The 7,337-nt window shown below is 49.0% G+C and overlaps 1 pseudogene; it reads right to left on the reverse strand.

Annotated features, from left to right (window-relative positions):
* Positions 1 to 385: 385 nt before the first annotated feature.
* On the reverse strand, positions 386 to 5,625 carry LOC148142479 (beta-1,3-galactosyl-O-glycosyl-glycoprotein beta-1,6-N-acetylglucosaminyltransferase 3-like; annotated as a pseudogene).
* Positions 5,626 to 7,337: the final 1,712 nt, after the last annotated feature.

The raw sequence follows: 7,337 nt of genomic DNA on the forward strand, positions 1-7,337 counted from the left end.
GAGACTTGCTGGCTTTTTGAGGGTCTGTATTGTATGCGCTGTTTCTTACACAAGTGGACTGTCTCATATGTATGAATGTCATTGTTACTGTTTGTAATGATTGGGATTTGAGGTTTGTCCTCATTTCCCTGAAAACCGGTTGAATGTCAGGATTTGGGGCTTGGCTTTGTCATTCCCCTCCCTTGTAAAATTGCTGTTTCTCTGTATACAGCTGTAAATGTAATTGTTTGTATAAACTGTGAATTGTTTAATAAAATATAAATAAACAGGACTGTCTGTTTCCTTTCTTCCTGGTGATGAAATATAAATTGAGGAGCAATTATAAATGTTGTCTGCGAAAATCACAAAGCTGAATCATGAAAGAGGAAGGGGAGTGTAGGTTAATCTAGATATGCTTGTATAAACAGTTGTAAGCATCTGTTTCCCGCTTCTGCAAAAACAAAAACCACAATCAAGAGGTTATAAGGCTCAGTGTGGACGAAGAATGAGAGGAAATGTTGCTTTAGCCAGCAAGGAAGCAGATGGCAGTGAAGGAGGATATACGCTAACAATAGACCACAGAGGGATATGGTGAAATGGCCAAGCAAAACCTGTACTGTTACGCACAAGGCCAGCTAAGGCAAGAGATAAACAAGAGGAATAGGCACTGGGTTTAGAGTAGTGGGAGGAGGGAAAGAGAAATGTAATTGTATCAAGGTTTTGTACTGTGCGCCTACCTTGTAGACACCACTCTTGCAAGAGTATATCAGATGATACTGCTGCTGCATATCTTGTCTTGGACTGAAATTATTGAAATGAGTGGGTTCTATTTCCCACATAAATTAAGATTTACACACTTGTTTTTCACTGCATCTGACACCTACACACATGACATGGGTACTAGGAAAAAATAAGCATGACGGCTGTCGGGTGGTAGTGGAAGAAAAATATACAGGCATGTCAAGAGATCTGCTCACTGAGAGCTGGCTCTAGGAGAGCTGGATCAGCATATGAAGGACTCTTCAATCCTCTTGAGGAGAGGAGACTGACTTCAAAACAGCTTCAGTGTGTCTTATGTGCTGTTGTTGGTGTCTTCCTACTGAGGAGTTTATTTTTAATTTTTTTTTCATAGTTTGTTGTGATTTGTTTTCTGGGGTTTCTGCTTATTTCTGTTAATTTGAAGGTGTGCTCAGCTGCACAGGCAGCTACTACCACCACTGCTGCTACAGTCTGGTCCAGCTCCTGCTACTGAAGCCTAGGCCTCGCCTGCACCCCTGCTGCTGCTGCCTGGGCCTACCTACACCTGGGGACGACTTCGACTGCTACTCCTGAGGCTACTTCTGAAAAAAAAATAAACAGGACGATCAGATGTTCTGTTCACTCTGAGCTGGCTCTGAGGAAGCTGGATCTGTATCAAGGACTCCATGTGTAAACAAAAGGGTGAGTTGGTGACTGGTTAATGGCCTCTGTGAAGTTATTCCTGATGTCGGGGTTTCCTGCTCCTCGAATACTGCCTGACCTGCTATGCTCTTCCAACACTTCTAATTTTGACTGTAATCTCCAGCATCTGCAGTACCCACTTACAGTCATAGAGATGTACAGCATGGAAACAGATCCTTCGGTCTGACCAGATATCCCGACCCAATCCAGTTCCACCTGCCAGCACCCGGCCCATATCCCTCCAAACCCTTCCTATTCATATACCCATCCAAATGCCTCTTAAATGTCGCAATTGTACCAGCCTCCACCACATCCTCTGGCAGCTCATTCCATACGCGTACCATACTCTCCATGAAAATGTTGCTCCTCAGGTCTCTTTTATATCTTTTCCCTCTCACCCGAAACCTATGCCATCTAGTTCTGGACTCTCTGACCCCAGGGAAAAGACTTTGTCGATTTATCCTATGCATGCCCCTCATAATTTTGTAAACCACTATAAAGTCACCCCTCAGCCTCCGACACTCCAGGGAAAACAGCCTCAGCCTGTTCAGCCTCTCCCTGTAGCTCAAATCCTCCAACCCTGGCAACATCCTTGTAAATCATTTTGGAATCCTTTCAAGTTTCACAACATCTTTCCAATAGGAAGGAGACCAGAATTGCACGCAATATTACAACAGTGGCCTAACCAATGTCCTGTACAGTCGCAACATGACCTCCCAACTCCTGTACTACATAGTCTGATCAATAAAGAAGCGTATACCAAACACTGCCTTCACTATCCTATTTACCTGCGACTCCGTTTTCAAGGATGTATGAACCTGCACTCCAAGGTCTCTTTGTTCAGCAACACTCCCGAGGACCTTACCATTAAGTGTATAAATCCTGCTGCGATTTGCTTTCCCAAAATGCAGCACCTCGCATTTATCTGAATTAAACTCCATCTGCCACTTCGCAGCCCATTGGCCCATCTGGTCCAGATCTTGTTGTAATCTGAGGAAACCCTCTTCGCTGTCCACTACACCTTTAATTTTGGTGTCATCTGTCAACTCATTAACTGTACCTCCTTTTGCTCGCATCCAAATCATTTATGTAAATGACAAAAAGTAGAGGGCCCAGCACCAATCCTTGTGGCACTCCACTGGTCACAGGCCTCCAGTCTGAAAAACAACCCTCCACCACCACCCTCTGTCTTCTACCTTTTGAGCCAGTTCTGTATCCAAATGGCTAGTTCTCCCTGTATTCCATGAGATCTAACCTTGCTAATCAGTCTCCCATGAGGAACCTTGTTGAATACCTTACTGAAGTCCATATAGATCACATCTACCACTCTGCCCTCATCAATCCTCTTTGTTACTTCTTCAAAAAACTCAATCAAGTTTGTGAGACTATTTCACTATCAACTTAAGAACAATCCTTTACATGCTCTGAACCGAACTTACATTCTTTTGTTCACTCTTAACTCTTAAGGGGTAGCCATAAGCACCCACATGGGCCCCAACTATGCCTGCCTCTTCATCCATCAGCACCATTCCCCACCTTTTCCTCCACGACATTGATGACTGGATTGGCACTACCTCGTATTTGCATGAGGTGGTTGAAAAGTTCACTAATTCTAATTCTACCAACACCTTCCAACCTGACCTCAAATTCACCCCGACAATCTCGGACACCTCCTTCCCCTTCCTGGACCTCTCCATCTCCATCTCTGGCAACCGACTAATCGCGGACATCTACTACAAACCCACCAACTCCCACAGCTACCTGGAATACACCTCCTCCCACCCTGCCCCTGTCAAAACACTATCCCTTATTCCCAATTTCTCTGCCTCTGCTGCATCTGTTCCCAGGAGGACCAATTCCACCACAGAACATCCCAGATGATGTCCTAGCATAAAAACTACAATTTCCTCTCCCACATGGTTGACAATGCCGTACAGTGCATCTGCTCCATTTCCTGTACCTTCACCCTTGAACCACACCCCTCCCAATGCAACAGGGACAGAACCCCTTGGTCCTCACCTTCCACCCCACCAACATCCGGATACATTGCATTATCCTCCACCACTTCTGCCACTTACAAACAGACCGCACCATTAGGGACATATTTCCCTCTGCACTCCATCTGCATTTCAGAGACCATTCCCTCTGCAACTCCCTTGTCAGACCCACACCCCCCACCAACCCACCCTCCCCTCCTGGCACCTTCCCTGGCCTCTGAAAAGTGCAAACCTTGCACCCACCCCTCCCCTCTCACCTCTGTCCAAGGCTCCAAAGGATCCTTTCACATCTGACAAATATACTTGTACCTCCCACCAATGTCATCTACTGCATCCATTGCACCCAAGGTGGTGTCCTCAACAGCAGGGAGACAGAACTCTTACTTGCGGATTGTTTCAGAGAACATCTCTGGGACACCTACACCAACCAACCCCACCACCCCGTGGCTGAACACTTTAACTCCCCCTCCCACCATGGGAATGCAGGTCCTGGGCCTCCTCCATCACCAAACCCTTACCAGCTGATGCCTGGATATTCCACCTTGGAACCCTGCAACCAGGCGGATCAATGTCGATTTCACTAGTTTCATCATTTCCCCACCCCAACTTATCGCAATCCCCAGCCTCCAACTCAGCACCACCCTCCTGACTGGTCCATCTTCCTTCCCACCTGTCCACTCGACCTTCTACACCCCACACACATCCCTTCCGCATACCTTCATCTATCACATTCCCAGCTACCTTCCACCCCCCGCCCCACACCCATCCCGCTTATCTCTCGGCCCCCTGGTCCACAAGCCTCATTCCTGATGAAGGGCTTATGTTCGAAACAATGATTCTTCAGATGCTGCCTGACCCGCTGTGCTTTTCCAGTGCCACACTCTTGACTCTGATCTCCAGCATCTGTAGTCCTCACTTTCTCCTACACTCTTAACCTACCGACATTCCTGTATACTCTCGTAATCAGTTTATGTCCCTCCTTATCCCAGGCCCAGCCCTCTCTTTCTACCCCATCCCTTTCACCTGACCATCTTCCCTTTCGCCCATCTGCTCCACCCCACCCACTGTCCAATCACAGCCACCTTCTCCCTGCATCCACCAATCGCCATCCCACCCACCTTTCCCCAGCCCCACACCCCCATTTATTCTGCAGCCCTTTCCTCTCCCCGGGTTCTGATGAAAGTTTCCGACCTGAAACGTCAATTGCTCTTCTATTCTGTTTGCAGCTCAACTCTCCAACTCCTCTATATTCCTTTGTACATTCTGAACCTCCCTCCATGCAATTGAACTGTTTTAACAACCCTGTCTCTCTTTGTACAGGCAGGAGTGAAGGACTGGAGGAGAGAGCGAGAGATGATGGAGGGAGGGAGGATGGAAAACACTTGGATGAAGAGAGGCCCAGCAGACAGGAAAGCGGTTACCTTTTTGAACCCTGGTGCAGGATCCGACTCAATCACGTTGGAGCCGTTCAGAGATCTGAGGCAGCGGACTATCTCCCGGTTGGTCTTCGGGGGAAGTCTTGGCCACACACATTGATGAAGTACCTCCAGGGGACAGGGCTCTCCAGCAGCTCCTTCATGCAGTTGAGATCCGCCTGAACTCTGCTCCAGCCAGCATAGTTGACCCACTCCAGCTTGGCTGCGACAAAGACATTGTGGAAACACGAAGCGATGGCCCGAACGGCGGCATGAAATTGACTCGGGGATTTGCGGTCCACGTGGATACAGTAGACATTCTGTGGGGCGTAAATGCTCCGTAGAAGCCTCTCGAACATCTCAATGCTCTGGTGGATGACCATGGAGTAAGCCAAGGGGAAGTGTTCCTCCTCAGGGCTCAGGGGGACAGTGATATACATGCGGCCCCTCACATAAGATCTGCAATTTCGGGTCATGTTCAGATAATCTCCCTCAGTGACGGCTTGGTGCTTGAGGGAGACAGTAATGGAGTTGAGGAGGGCCCTTTCCACCTCCTGCCTGTCCCCCTGGATGATCTGCCAGCAGGTGGAGTTCTCCTCGACCAGGAGGAGATGTTCCTGCATTGGACTGGCGCCTGGTTTCACCAGCCTGAGGGTCAGCCGGCTCCCTCCTCTCTGGACCAGCAGCCATTGGCACAACAAGACCACACTGAGCGCACACACAGCGCTGATCTGAGGCACGACCAGTGGGCACAACGCTGGCTCAGCTTGGGCATAGCACTTTCCAGAGGGCATTGTCCCCAGCCTATAGGCGATAGGCAAATGCAGAATGGATGCTCTCTGTGCTGGGCAGCACTGCCTCCACCAGGCCGTGGGGAAGGAGTGACTGCAATTTGCTGGAGAGGTCGCAGCAGTCAGTCCCCTCCTTGTTAGACTCTTGTCTTCCCTTTTCCCCAAGATTCAACGAATGACTCGAGTTTCACTCCCTCTCCCCCTGGAACTGCTCTCCCTCTGGAATTCCTCTCCCTCTCTCTGTGACCCCTTTGTAACCCCTCTCCCTCTAATAACCCCTATCCCTTTGTAATCCCTATCCTCCACTAACTCATCCCTCTCCCTCAGTAACTCCTCCCTCCCTCTGTAACTTCTCTCTCTCGTTCCTCTCTCTCTCTGTAACTTCTCTCTCTCTCTCTCTCTCTCTCTCACACACACACACACACACACACACACATTAACTCCTCTCTCTCTTTCCTCTCTCGGTAACTCTATCTCGGTAACTCCTCTCCCTCTCTCTCTCACACACACACACTAACGTCTCTCTCTCTTTCTCTGTCCCTCAGTAACTCCTCTCTTCCCTCTCTCGGTAACTCTCTCTCTCGGTAACTCCTCTCCCTCTCTCTGTCTCTCACACAATAACGTCTTTCTCTCTTTCTCTGTCCCTCAGTAACTCCTCTCTTCCCTCTCTCGGTAACTCTCTCTCTCTCGGTAACTCCTCTCCCTCTCTCTGTCTCTCTCAGTAACACCTCCCGCCCTCCTCTGGATGAAACCCAGCCAATGTTCCGTTGTTTCTCTCTCGGAGTCCGGGCTCCTCTCGCTCCTGTCTGCCTGCCTGGCTACAGGCGTTTCTTTCCCCGGTCTCTGCTTCTCTCCAGCCGTTCCTGGACCGGTGTCGCCCGGGTGAAGTAAACGAGAGGATCGCGATGGTTTGCAGTCTGGATCGGAAAACCTACTACCAGAGAGACACAGAGCCAGCCAAGCCCAATAAACCACGCCCCAGCCTGGGCTGAGATGCTCTTTCAGGAAGGAACCTGCCATCGAGCCCACAACAATGTGGGAGGGGTTACCCTTGGATGAAGAGAGACCAGGAGACGGGAAGGTGGTTACCTGTTTGTATTGTGACTCTTAACTGCCGTCTGGGCTATTAGGGATGGCCAATAAACACTGGCCTGGCGAACGGTGCCCCCATCCCATGAATTTATTTGAAAAAAAGTGACAATAGTAAGTCAAATTAAATCAAACTTCACCACTCGTCATCTCTCTCTCTCTCTCTCTCTCTCTGATGCGAAATTGGAATTATGGTGATTTGACCGTTCATAATAAAGCTGTGAATCTGAGCACAGCAAGTTGATATGAATCAAAAAAAATTTCCCCTGGCCGAGAGTGGCTCAGAGGTTAGCATTGCTGGAGCACAGTGCCAGGAACCAGAGTTTGATTCCAGCCTTGGGTGGCTGTGTGGAGTTTTGCATGTTGTCTGCTTGGGTAACCTTCGGGTGCTCTGAGTTCAAAGATGTTCAAGTTCGGTGGATTGGCCAAGCTGAATTGCCCATAATGTCCAGGGATGTGCAGGCGGTGTGGGTTACCATAGCCACACACATACACAGCAGAATACTCCTGCAGGTTTAGGCAATGCTCAATCTAATGCAACATCCTGGTGGATCTCCTTTGCCCCCCCTCCAGTACAATCACATCCTTCCTATAATGCGGTGACCAGAACTGCACACAGTATTCCA

This window comes from Chiloscyllium plagiosum, unplaced genomic scaffold (assembly GCF_037043375.1).
Source record: "Chiloscyllium plagiosum isolate Xiang-an unplaced genomic scaffold, Cpla_swu_hap1 HiC_scaffold_29, whole genome shotgun sequence".
Taxonomy (NCBI): domain Eukaryota; kingdom Metazoa; phylum Chordata; class Chondrichthyes; order Orectolobiformes; family Hemiscylliidae; genus Chiloscyllium; species Chiloscyllium plagiosum.